Source organism: Nannospalax galili, unplaced genomic scaffold, assembly GCF_000622305.1.
Source record: "Nannospalax galili isolate Female #2095 unplaced genomic scaffold, S.galili_v1.0 scaffold1437, whole genome shotgun sequence".
NCBI classification, from domain to species: Eukaryota; Metazoa; Chordata; class Mammalia; order Rodentia; family Spalacidae; genus Nannospalax; species Nannospalax galili.
Genome location: NW_008341050.1, coordinates 98,414 through 112,102, shown reverse-complemented (window position 1 = coordinate 112,102; position 13,689 = coordinate 98,414).

Below are 13,689 nucleotides of genomic sequence, written 5' to 3'. Positions count from 1 at the left end.
GGAGCCTCCCGCCGGCGGCCCTGCCCCTGCCCGGGAGCCGCCCGAGCTGGGCCCCGAGCTCCCCTGGGTCTGGAAAGCGGGGATCCCAGCCCCGGACCACCCACTCGGGAAAACCTGCTGGAAGGTTCGCTGGTCCCCGGGAGGACCCTCCGGGAGCTCCGGAGCGTGTGTATGAAAGTGGCTTTAGCGTGTAGAGGTCTCGACTACCGAGCTCCGGGCAGAGGCCCCACACGTGGGTCCTGAGCCTGAAGCCGGGCTTTTCCCAAGGGGAGAGGGTGCCAAGGTCAAAGAACGAGTGTGAGGTTGTACCCTCCCGAGATGGTCCAGCTTGTGCAGACCCACTGCCAGCACCCTGCCCTCAGGATGCTGACATTCTAGACTGGCGCAGGCATCAAGGGCATTATTAGAAAAAGCAAAGTCAAAGAAAACAAAAACAAAACAACCTTCAGGTGTGATTTGTATCAAAGAGACCAGGCCAAGGGGCAAGTGATTCTGCCTTTCCTTCTTTCTTGTTTTACATTTATTGGGGGGAGGGGGGCGTGCCAGTGTCACAGCGCACGTATGGAGGTCAGAGGTCAGAGGACAACTTTTTGGGGTTGGCTCTCTCCATCATGTGGGTTCCAGGGACTGAATTTAGGTAGTTAGGCTTAGCAAGCGCCGTTACTCACTGAGCCATCTTGCTGGTCGATATGTTTGCCTACACTAGTCTTAGAAATGAATGTTCTTTCCTAGGTCAGTAATGAAAGGGAAAGAGAATCACTTAAAAAGGCTTCGTGCACTGGTGACTAACAGAGCCAGAGAAAGGAGCATATGCCCATTTTCTTGTAAGGCATTCTGCAATTTTATTTATTTATTTTTTGGTCTTTTTGAGACAGGGTCTCCCTGTAGCCCCAGCTGACCTGGAACTCACTATGTAGACCAGGCTGGCCTTGAACTCACAGAGATCCACCTGCCTCTGCCTTCCGAGTTCTGGGACTAAAGGCATGCGCCCACACCTGGTGCTTTTATGGTACATTTCACATTTTGTAATGATACTTTTTTTTTAAATTTATTTTTATTATTTCATTTTTGGTCTTTTTGAGACAAGGTCTCCCTGTAGACCAGGCTGGCCTTGATCTTACAGAGATCCACCTGCCTCTGCCTCCTGAATACAGGGATTAAAGGGGTATGCCACCACACCTGGTATTATTATTTTTATTTTTTTATGTGTTTGTTTTGCCTACATGTATGTAAAGTGCACCCATGTTGTATAGTGCCTGTGGAGGCCAGAAGACAGCGTCAAATCCCCTGGAACTGAAGTTAGGGAATGGTTGTTAGCCACAATATAGGTGCTGGTAATTGAACACAGTTCCTCTGCAAGAGCAGCTAGTGCTCTTAACTGTTGAGCCATCCCTCCAGCTCCCTGCCACATTTCCTGATATGAGTGCCAGCACACACTGGAATGAACTCTTGGATCAGACTACCTAGGTTGATTTGTGGGCAACTCACCAGCAGTATGACCTTGGGCAATTCATGCAGTCTTTCTGTGCCTCAGTTACCTTATCTGAGAACTGGGGATAATACTTCATAGGGTTGTGGACATTAATAGTACTCAGAATAGTACTGGTATCTAATTAAAACTATTTGCAGCTATTGTTTGTTTAATATTTGTCTTCCCACCAAACTGTGCACTCCCAACGGAACCACTGAATACTCAGCTGGAGACCCTCAGTGTTTGTGGAATGGCCAACGGACTTACCAACCCACCCCTTCTTCTGTCCCCAACATCATAAGTTCATGGGATACAGTCATATAACTGTCTCCATGGATGAGAAACAGGCTGGGCAAGTCCCCAACCTGCCCTGGCAGCTGTACCCCGTGTCAGGGGCCATTCTCAACTGGGCAGGGCGGAGCTCAGCCAACTGCTTAGGCTCAGACTTGATTACAGCAGGGAGCCCACTGGGAATCTGGCCTCCTTGTCAGCAGGCTGGCGCTGCCAGAGGAGGCAGCTGAGTGGTATCCCAGCCTTCCCAAGCTGCCTCCTCCTTTCCTTACCCTAGATCCCAGGGAGAAGCTCTGAGATCCAGACTGTCTAGAGAGGGGGCGATGTGAGAATCGGAGAGAGTGAAGCCCTGGAGGAAAAGCATTTACTGATTGCCTGGGAGGACAGAGAAGGATTAAGGAAAAGGTTGATGTGACAGAGCACTATGGCCCCACCCCTCCCTATGGCAACAGGAAGTTAAGCAGTGGGGGCAAGGCCACTTCCTACCTCAAAGCACCAGGGTGAGAGCCGGGTTACAAGTCTCAGCATGTAAAATTGTAAAGTTGTAAAATTGGGGATGCCAGTAAGTCTTCAGTTTCTATCATCTGCCTTCAAGGCAGAAGTGACTGAGCTCTAGAAATGGAGGCTGTGGATCAGTTTTTCATCAATGTGCCCTTCCTGAGTGACTAAGGCCACTTGGTTCCTGACCTCCAGATGCTGATACTTGAAACTGCATATTCATTAGTGTAAGGTGGAATGGGGAGATGGAGAGGTCAGAACAAGCACAGAGTAGGGATGTGAAGTAATCCTTTAGGGGTGTCCCAGGGGAAGATGTAACAGCCGGACTATAACCTGACCGATTTTATGCCATGAGAGGTCTGTCATCCAGCTTATAAGTGGAGGGCTCAACACTGAATGTTTTAGAACAACCATATAAAGCACTGTGCATCGAGTCTCTAGATTAAGTGAGGGAAAATGTTGGGTGAAATCTGAGGAATGGCTCATGTAACTGTGGAAATATAGCTACCTGCCTCTGGACAATGTTCATCAACTGCCTACTATGTGCTTGCCACCACCTTTTAGTGAAATGTCCTAATACGGTGGAAATTTATACAAATAGAGGCTCCGTTCTGTTCTTTTTCCTGTCTCTACCTTGCTTCCTTCCCTCTTTCACTACTTCACTAAGTAGCAGACTCTGCTGTGTCCACTGTGGCAGTCTGAAGCCTATAGATTCTTCCATGTGTCACACAAACACCCTCACATACACCCTCCTTGATCCCCATTGCTGCAGCACCCACACAACCTCCCGCTACCCCACAGCAATTAGAGGGAAGATACATACAAATAATAATGAGCTTACCAGCTTCCTGAGCATCAGTATCTATGGCAACCTCATGGGGTCCGAGGGCTGCACTGTTCCGGTTGTAGCCAGTCCCCAGGGCAGCACCAGCACTCAGGCAGTGCCCAGAGCTCCCGGAACAGTGAATAAGGCAGGAAATTGATGCCTTGATTATCACCAGAGGCACCTCACTGGTGAGATCCCCTCCCTTGATGTGATCTTTCCTTTTTTTTTTTGTCTTTTTTGAGACAGGGTTTCCTTGTAGCCCCAGCTGTCCTGGAACTCACTATTACATATTGCCCCCTCCCTAATTTGGGAATGTAATTTTAAAGCCTGTGATGGTACTTACTCTTCAAACCTAAGGAAACCAGAGCAGTTGTAAGCGAGGTATTTAAATGTAAGAGGAACCAGGTATGATGGCACAAACCTGTAATCCCAGGATTGCAGCTAGTTTGAGGCCAGCCTGGTCAAGATAGTGAATTCTATGATAGCCAGAGTTACACAGTGACACGCTGCCTCTAAAAAGCAAAAAATACAATGAAATGAAAGCAAAGGAAATGATGCCATTAGAAACAAAGAATACACCAGGCGTGGTGGCACATACTTTTAATCCCAGCACTCGGGAGGCAGAGGCCGAGGCAGGTGGATCTCTGTGAGTTCAAAGCCAGCCTGGTCTACATAGCAAGTTCCAGGCCAGTTGGGTCTACAGGGAGATCCTGTCTCAAAAGGACCGAGAGAGAGAGAGAGAGAGAGAGAGAGAGAGAGAGAGAGAGAGAGAGAGAGAGAGAGTACTCACTTGTTGGGGGATCTTGTAAAATCACTTCTACTTCTAAGGGATTTAATTCAGTCTTTTACTTGTGGAGTTTTCAGTTCCTATTACACAGAATCCTAGGAATTACATGGCTGTCCTGCAGCTACTGGCCAATGTGTGGGTGCTTCTTTTGGAGAAATAGGAGTGATAGGTCATGAGCTTTCTGTCCAAGGAACTCTGAAAGAATTATTAGTGGTTGGAGCATTTGAAACTACAGAGAAGATGTGATAAAGGGGATAGGAAAGGACAAGTCAAAATGTAAACATTCCCAAAGTGTGGATTAAGGCATGCCCTCACTCCTGAAAGCCACATCAGGAAAGCCAGAGGGCTTTTGAAAATCACAGCCATACACAGAAAACTTGATAGGCTCAGTGAGAACTCATTCTCACTGAGAACTACTCCTAACCAAATCACCATTTTTGGAGATTGTGTTTTCCCATTCCTTCCCAAAGGGCTGAAAGAGCCCTAAGAACCACAAATAAAATCAATCACTGTGGTATCTCTTTAAGGGGGAGCTGAGGTATTTGAGGCAAGGGGCTGAGTTCCTGAAGACTTGGGGGAAAAGGCACTGAGATTTTTGAGTGAGAGGCTGAGGCTCTTTGAGATAGGAGCAGGAGCACTGGGTGTGAGGAACTGAAGTGTGGCAAAGAGTCTGAGGCCCTGGGATGAAGAGCTGGGCTCAGAAATTTGGTGAGTTGTAAGAACATGTAATGTGAGAAGCCAAGGTGTTTGGAGTGAGAAGAGGGTATAGCTCAGTGGTAGAACATTTGCTAGTATGTACAAGACCTTGAGTTTATCCTCAGCATTGAAAAACAAACAAAACCAGAAAGACATCTACACCTGACTTCCCATCCCTTAAATCCCTCTGCTGCCCTCCTATGCACTAGGTGTTCCTTGAAGGCAGGAAGTAGCTAATCTTTCCCCCTAGAACCTCAGTACCTGCCATCCAGTAGGTGCTCATTAAATGTTTGTGAAATGAAGAACTGTGGGGTGAGGATGAGATAGTTGGAGTGAAGAAGTGGGGCACAGTGAAGAGGTGATAGAGCCTCTACATCGATCAAAGGGACATCCAGCAGGTCGCCTGCACTAGCGGGCACCACCAAACAGGAAGAATGGCGTGTGGGGCCCCCTGCTGGTTGGACATGAAGTGCACAGGGAGGAACGGGAATGGGAGCCACTGTCTTAGAGAGAGGCATATGCACTTGATGTTGAACATCAGCTAGTCCATTTCACAGCAGAAGCTATCCAGCCTCATTTTACAGAGGAGGAGCCTGAAGTTTCTAGGAGAGAGAAAAGGGCTGAAACAACTAAAAAGCAGTGAATAGAGTTAGGGGAGTCAGCAAATGGTGATGGCGTGGGTGGGGGTTCAGATGTGTTCAATGGGAGCTAGATTGGAATCTCAAAGAGAGAGAGACAGTGACAGAGAGAGAGACAGAGACAGAGAGTCTCCCAGCTGACCTGGAACTCTCTATGTACACCTGGCTGACCTGGATCTCACAGAGATCTGCCTGCATCTACCTCCTGAGTGCTGGGATTAAAAGGCATGTACTACCACACCCACCCTAGAATTGATTCTTAAATTCCGTGTGTACTTAGCTCCAGTGAAGACACCGCAGCCAGACGCTTTCTCAGAGTCCATCCATCCATCCATCCATCCATCCATCATCCACCCATCCATCCATCCATTTATTTTACTGAATACTTTCAAGTGCTTGTGTCGCTTGGGAAACAGAAAAGAACAACCCAGCAAAAATCCTGCCCTCATGGAGCTTACCTTTTGTAGGAAGAAAGGAACCAAGAAAAGCAATTTTAGACTAAGTTCTACTGCAGAGAAAATAAAGTTATGGTGCTAGGGAGTGACAGGAGAGGGAGAACACAGAATTCCTTTAGCCGATGTGCTCAGACATGGCTTGCCTTAGAAAGTGACTTTTAAGGGAGAACTATGTGTTGATAAGGAGGTGGTCATCTGAGGATCCAAACTAAAACATTCTTAGGAGAAGTAGTCCAAAGACCTGAGATACAAACTGTCACTGTGTTTGAGGAATGGAAAGAAGGCTTGTGGTAAGAGCAGAGGAGGCAAGGGAGAAGTGATAGGAAGATAAAACCTGCGGGCCCTAATGAACCTCACTGTCTTTTAATAACTGCCTTCAAGAGTGTTTCTTCTGTGGCTCCAAGCTCCATAGCTCACAGGAAGTCCATAGAGGAAACTACCTCCATGTTCACCCACATGTGAGACCTGAAACTCCAGAGCAATGTGAGAAGATTCCTTCACTCAAGGACAGACATAAGATCTAGGCCCCGAGCCAGAAATGACACTTGACCACCACAAAGAAAGGTGGTAGATGTGGCCACAGGATAACATCTTGGCATTCCAGGAGGCTGGGGGTGGTGCGCTAAGGGTCTTTGTGGAGATAGCCAACGTCTCCTCAGTCCTTTGACGATCCTCTCCCTGCCCTTGCCAAACTTTAGTTCAAACATTGCTCTCTGTACATAGTTTCCCCTGACCTTTGATCTGGTCAAATTTCTGTCATGACAGCCCTCAAATTACCAATTACCACTTCATCAAAGTACTTGTCCTAAATATAATTTTATACCTGTTTTGTGACTATAAGACTCATGAGGGGAGCTGGAAAGATGGCTCAGTGGTTAGGAGCACTGGCTGCTCTTGTAGAGGGTCTGAGTTTGATTCCCAGCATGCACATGGTGGCTAACGACTGTCCATAGCTCCAGTTTCAGGGGATCCAATGCCCTTTTCTGATCTCTTTGGGCATTGCATAACTTACATACATGCAGGCAATATACTCATAAAAAAATAACTAAAAAAGACTCATGAAGGGAGTGTCTATTTATGCTCAACCTCAGTGTCTGGGGTTTGACAAGAGCTCAATAAATGGCTGAAGAGATGGCTCAGTGGTTAAGAGCATGTACTGCTCTTGCAGAGGACCTGAGTTCGGTTCCCAGCGCAGCTCAGGACTGCCTGTAACTCCAGTTCTGGGGAATCAGATGTCCTCTTCTGGTCTCCACAGGCATGATACACACATTTAGAAACCCACACTCAAACAAACACACATACACAGTTAAAAATAAAACATTAAGAAAAAAAATCTCAAGAAATGACTATAATGTAAAAGCAAAGCACTATGGGACTTTTAAAGTGGAGAGTAATTGTTGGAAGAAACAGAAGACTTGATGAAGGAGGAAGAGATAGAAAGGAAGGAAGGTTAGGCAGAGGCAGGCAGATCTCTGTGAATTCAAGGCCAGCTTGGTCTACATAGTGAGTTCCAGGCCAGCTGGGGCTACAGGGAAATCCTGTCTCAAAAAAAAGAAAGAAAGAAGGAAGAAGAAAGGAAGGAAGGAAGGAAGGAAGGAAGGAAGGAAGGAAGGAAGGAAGGAAGGTGGAGTTAAGGGATCCTTGCTTGAAGAAAGGGTATGAGTCAGGTGCTAAGGTGATGAGAGGAACTGCAGGGCAAGGGATGCAGGGGAAACAAAGGGGAGAGAAAGGCCATAAAGCTGGAGACCAGCCAGATATAAATGGTATCTAGCTGTAGGTGGACTTCCAGACCAGGCAGAAAGGACCAGAGTCCATCTTTCTAGACTCCAAGGCAGATGCTGAGGCTCCTAGGTCCCAGACCTAGGCTATAGGTGTTGCCTACCAGATATCTGCACTTCAATGTCCTGTGTCCACTCAAATTCAACAGAATCCAAATCCAAATTAGTCAGACTGAAAGGCAAATGACATGGTAGTTAAGGATTGGTGGTACAGGCCTGTGGTCCCAGCCACTCAGGAGACTGAAGCAGAAGAATCACAAGTTCAAGGCTTGCCCGGGTTATAGAATTAGTTCAAGGCTAGCAGGGCAATTCGGTGAGACAATGCCTCAAAATTAAAAGCTAAAAAAAATGGATAGGGATATAGCCTAGGGGTAGAGGTAGAGTACTGGCCTAGCATATGTGAGGCCCTAGGTTCAATCTATAGTATCATACATTCACATACAAATACACACACATTCCTGGCTGCCTCTGACTAACGGCAGGAGTGTGCTAGTTTTTTGTTTTGTTTTGTTTTGTTTTTTGGTCTTTTTGAAACAGGGTCTCCCTGTAGCCCCAGTTGGCCTGGAACTCACTATGTGGACCAGACTGCCCTTGAACTTACAGAGATCCGCTTGCCTCTGCCTCTCAAGTGCTGGGACTATACCATGCCGGGCAAGTGTGCCAATTTTATGACTTCTCTGATCTGATGATAATGATACTGCATATAATTTCTTTAAAAATTAATATATTGGGGCTGGGGAGACGGCTCAGTGTTTAAGAGCACTGGCTGCTCTTGCAGAGGACCAGGTTGGATTTCCAGCACCCACATGGTGACCAACAACCATCTATAACTCCTCTGAAAGAGTAGCCTAACCACTGAGTCATCTCTTCAGCACCCCCTTATTTGTTTATTTTTTGTTGTGAGAATACCTTAAAATCTACTCCTTTTTTTTTTTGGTGTTTTTTTGAGACAGGGTCTCCCTGTAGTCCCAGCTGTCCTGGAACTCACTATGTAGACTAGGCTGGCCTTGAACCCACAAAGATCCACCTGCCTCTGCCTCCCAAGTGCTAGGATTAAAGGCGTGTGCCGCCACCACACCTAGCTTTTTTTTTTTTTTGTTTTTTTGAGACAGGGTCTTACTATATAGCCCTGATTGGCCTGGAATGCTCTATGTAGATCAAGTTGGTCTTGAACTCCCAGAGAGCTGCTTGCCTCTGCCTCTTGAGTGCTGGGACTAAAAGTGTGAGTCACCATGCCCAGCTACTTAAAAAAAAAATCAATTTAATTACATTTATTTACTTATTTATTGTGTGTTGTATGTATGTGCATGAGCAGAGGTCAGAGGACGTGTGGGAGTTGGTTCTTTCCTTTCACCATGTGGATTCCAGATATCAGGCAAGTGCCTTTATCTCTTTAATTCCTCTTATCTAATCATAGGTTTAACCTTTTTTTGTAATATTATTCATTTATTTTTTTTTATTTTTATTTTATTTTTTTAATTTTCAAATTTTATTTTCAAGTTTTTTTTTTTTTTTTTTAGAAGCATTTCATTATAGCTTTAACATATTCAGTAACACATTCCAGGGCAAGGATACATCTCTTTCAAAGGTGGCTGTAAATCTTTAGGTTCATAGTTGAATTAATACAGTCATACAATAATGAACTCAGTAAAAGCCCTGTAGGTATTTATTTATTTTTTGATCTTTTTTGAGACAGGGTCTCCCTGTAGCCCCAGCTGTCCTGGAACTCACTATGTAGACAAGGCTGGCCTTGAACTCACAGAGATCCGCCTGCCTCTGCCTCCCGAGTGCTGGGATTAAAGGCGTGCACCACCACGCCCGGCTAATATTTTTATTTTAGGAGTGTTTTGCCTGCATGTATGTAAATTTAGCACTGTGTGTACAATGCCCAAGGAGGCCAGAAGAGGCTGTAGGATCCCCTGGAACAGGAGTTACAGATGGTTATTAACATGTGGGTGCTGGCAACCAAACTAAGGTCCTCTGCAAGAGCAGCCAGTGCTCTTAACCTTTGAGCCATCTCTCCAGCTCTTGATCATAGGAATTTTTTGGTTTAGAGACAGGGTTTCAATATGTAGCCCTGCCTGGCCTGGAACTTACTATGTAGAACAGGCTGACCTCAAATTCACAGAGATCCGCCTGCATGGGCCTCTTGGAGTGCTGGGATTAAAGGCGTGCACCACCACAGCTGACCCTAATCATAGGGTTTAATGAGTAGCGAATTACTAGTGCAAATGAACTTAAAACACTAAAGGCTCAGTAAATATTAATTACTATCAGCTACTATATTCCCTTTACTATCCTTTTTTTTTTTTTTTTTTTTTTTTTTGTCTGTTTGCTTGCTTTGGTTTTCTTGAGACGGTTTTACTCTGTAGCCTTGGCTGGCCTGAAACTTGCTGTGCACATTTGTAGACTGGTCTTGAACTCTAGTAAACCTCCTGCCTCAGCTACCTGAGTGCTGGGTTTGTAGGCCTGAGCCAGCACACCAGGCCCCGCCTTGCTCCTCTCAACCGATTTTCTTCTCCAGGGCCCTTCAGTCTGACAGTGATGGGACTACTTGGCCAATGACCTATGTTCAGAATTTTAGAATCAACTGTGATTCATCTGTTATCTCAGTTAGGCAGAACTAACTTTTCAATTCTGGTACCATCACTTACTAGTTATGTGACTTTGAGCAAGTTCCTGAGGTTTCCTGAACTTCTTGTTAGTACAAAGGTTATAACTTTATAACCTTTAAAATTGGACGTGGCAGCACCAGGCCTGTAGTCCTAGCACTGGGGAGGTAGAGGCAGGATGATCAGAGTTTTAAGAAATATTTTATTATTTTTAGTGTATGAGTGTATTGCCTGCATGTATGTAAGTGCACCCATGTCGTGCAATGCCTGAAGAGGTCAGAAGAAGGTGTCAGATCCCCTGGAAATGGAGTTACAGACCATTGTTAGCCAACATGTAGGTGCTGGGAACTGAACCTGGGTCCTCTGCAAGAGCAGTCAGTGCTCTTAACCTCTGAGCCATCTCTCAAGCCCTAGGATCAGATGTTTTAATCTTGTCCTTGACTTCGAAATAAGCTCAAGACCAGTCACGGCTACATGAAACCATCTCTGAAGAAATAAGTTATAGTGGTGCATGGTGCACACCCCTATCTCTTAAAAAATATGTTAACATGCTTTTGTTTGGTTTTTGTTTTTGTTTTGAGACAGGGTCTCCCTGTAGTATCAGCTGGCCTGGAACTTGCTATGTAGACCAGGCTGGCCTCGATTGCTCAGAGATCCGCCTACCTCTGCCAACCTAAGTGCTGGAATTAATGCTGGAATTAAAGGCATGGGCCATCACCCTGGGCCTTATATGTTTTTTGTTGTATTCTTCTTTTTTCTTGTTTCTTTTTTCATTTGTTTTGCTTGAGACAGGGTCTCACTCTGTAGTTCAGTCTGGTCTTGAACTTGAGGCAATCCTCCTGCCTCAGCTTTCCAACTGATAGGATTATAGATGTACACCACCACGCCCGGCTAATTGTGTTTTCTTTTTTAAAAAATATTTTGTTTATTATAAATTTTAAATTTTATGTGTAGGAGTGTATTACCTGCATATATGTAAGTGTACCCATGTCCTGCAATGCCCAAGGAGGTCAGAAGATGGTGTCGGATCCCCTGGAAATGGAGTTACAGATGGTTGTTAGCTACCATGTGGATGCAGGGAACTGAACCTGTATGGGCAACTGCGCTCTCTCTGGGCGCAGGGTGCACTCACTCCCTGCGGGTCCTGCAGACTTCTCTGGGAAGCTGCGGCTCCGGGAGTGGCACGGGCGGATCCGCAGACTTCTCCGGCTGCTGCTTTGGGTCCCGTGTCTCTGGGAGTGACGGCAGCTGGTGGTGGCTGGGAGCTAGCTCTGCTACTGGAGCATTGTCCAGCCTGAATCCCGTCCCAATTACACCCGTGTACCTTTCCTTAGGATTGCGGGGTTCCTGGCCACTGAACCCCACAGGGAAGAGGCACGGAGACAGCGAAACTGGATATCCACGGGTCGGTACGGAAGGTGCTGCCTTCCGGGGGAATCAGGTCGCCGGTACACAAGACTCAAGGCTCGGCTTAGTCTGTGCTTACAGCTTTATTCTCTCTGGGACCCAATCTCTGAGACCCAGAATCCCAAAATCCCAAATCCCAAATCCCAATGTCCCAAATCCCAAATCCCAAATATTAAGAGAAGGCTAGGATATTTTATACCATGGGGGTATAAACCCCCCCCCCATGGGGGTTGTTAGATTCTATTTACATGTGGAAGTGGATTTCTGCCAGACAGTTGTCTGCTAGGAAAATTACAGGAAGGCATGGTATCTTTTCAGAGCCAAAGGCCATGTTTATGTCAGGGCATTTGTGGCGGCCACTTCAAAGGGAGAGACAGGAAAGATGCCAGAAAGCACCTTGCTATGAAAAGGAGCCCGCAGCACATTCCCGAGCTGCATGAGCTGTCCGGTGTGAAGGGGCTTCGACTTTTGCATAACAGAGGTCTCCCAACAAACCTGGGTCCTCTAAGAGCAGCCAATGCTCTTAACTGCTGGGCCATCTCTCTGGCCCTCCAATTGTGCTTTCTATTGAGTATTTTTGTTTTATTACTGTGGTTGTGTGTGTGTGTGTGTGTGTGTGTATAATAAGTGTGGGGGCATTTGAATGCTATGGTGAGCATATGGAAGTCACAGAACATATAGAAGGTTCTCTCCTTCTACCTTTACATAGGTTCCAGGGATTGAACTCAAGTAATCAGGCTTGCACAGCAAGCACTTTACCCACTGAGCTATGCTGCTGGCCCCTATGATGGAGGGTTTATTAATTTTTTTTTGCAATTTTTCATGAGTTTTGGTGGATTTGGTTTATGCTAATACAATCTTTTTTTTTTTTTTTGTCTTTTTGAGACATGGTCTCTCTGTAGCCCCAGCTGGCCTGAAACTCACTATGTAGACCAAGCTGGCCTTGAACTCACAGAGCTCCACCTGCCTCTGCCTCTTGAGTGCTGGTGTTAAAGGCGTGTGCCATCTCACCCGGCCTTATATCTCATTTCTTAAATATTATTTTGGTCTTCATAGTAACCCAACAATTGAGTTTTATTATCCCCATTTTGCAGATGACAAAACTAAGGCACAGAAAAACGGGACAAGGTGGTGCAAGTCTGTAATCACAGCACTCAAAAGGCTGGAGCAAGAGGATCAGATGTTGGAGGCCAGCTTTGGCTACATAACAATAGCAAGTTTAAGGGTGGTTCAGGCTACAGGAGACCCAGTCTCAAAAAACAAAGCAGGGACTAGAGAGATGGCTCAGCGATTAAGAGTACTACTGACTGCTCTTGCAGAGGACAAAGGTTCGATTCCCAGCACCCACATGGTGGCTACAAACTGTCCTTAACTCCAGTTCGAGGAGAATCTGAAGCCCTCTTCTGACCTCCAAGGCATTGCGTGACACGGGTGCACTCACATACATGCAGGCAATACACTCATACACAAAATAAAAATAATAAATAAAATATTTTTTTTAAAAAAACAGAAAAAAAAAAACAGACAAAAAACCCTCCAAACCCCAAGGCCCAGAAAAGTTTTGTTGACTTTTCTAAACTTAGCCCTTAAAATGAGTAAGGGCTCATTTTAGTATTGTTGAGAGGGTTTTGCTATGTAGCTGAAGTTGGCCTCAAACTCATGGTCTTTCCACATCAGCTTCTCAGGTGCTAAGGATACAGGAGTGGTTCGCCATGCCTCCTTTATAGACTCACAAACTTTTTTGAGCCAGATGTGCTGGCTTTAATCTACTACTAATCCTAGTACTTGGGAGACTGAGGTAGGAGGGTTGCTGGGAGTACCAGAGCAGCCTGGGCTACATAGCAAGACCCCCGTCTCACTCAAACAAACAAACTCTAACTGAAAAAAATTCTTTGTGCTTTCTTCTTGGGATCCTGGCTTCCTTAAGGACAGAACTTTGGCCTTATTTTCTCTCCCTCCTCACAGCTTTTGTATGGTACATGATAATACCTTTGAAAAATTGATCTGTTGAATTGACCTGTTGTTCTGATAGGATCCCCTTATCTCTCTGGTGCGGCACCTTTGATTGTTCTGCACCAGGACCCAATGTCTGAGAACACATAGAGCCTGTCTCCACAGAGCTGAGGAAGCCAGGTCACTCTCTAAAAGTGCAGTGATTCTGTTGTCCACTAGAGGCCGCCTTAGGCCTGGTTTTAGAAAGCCAAAGGCCTATGGAATAACTCAGCTGACC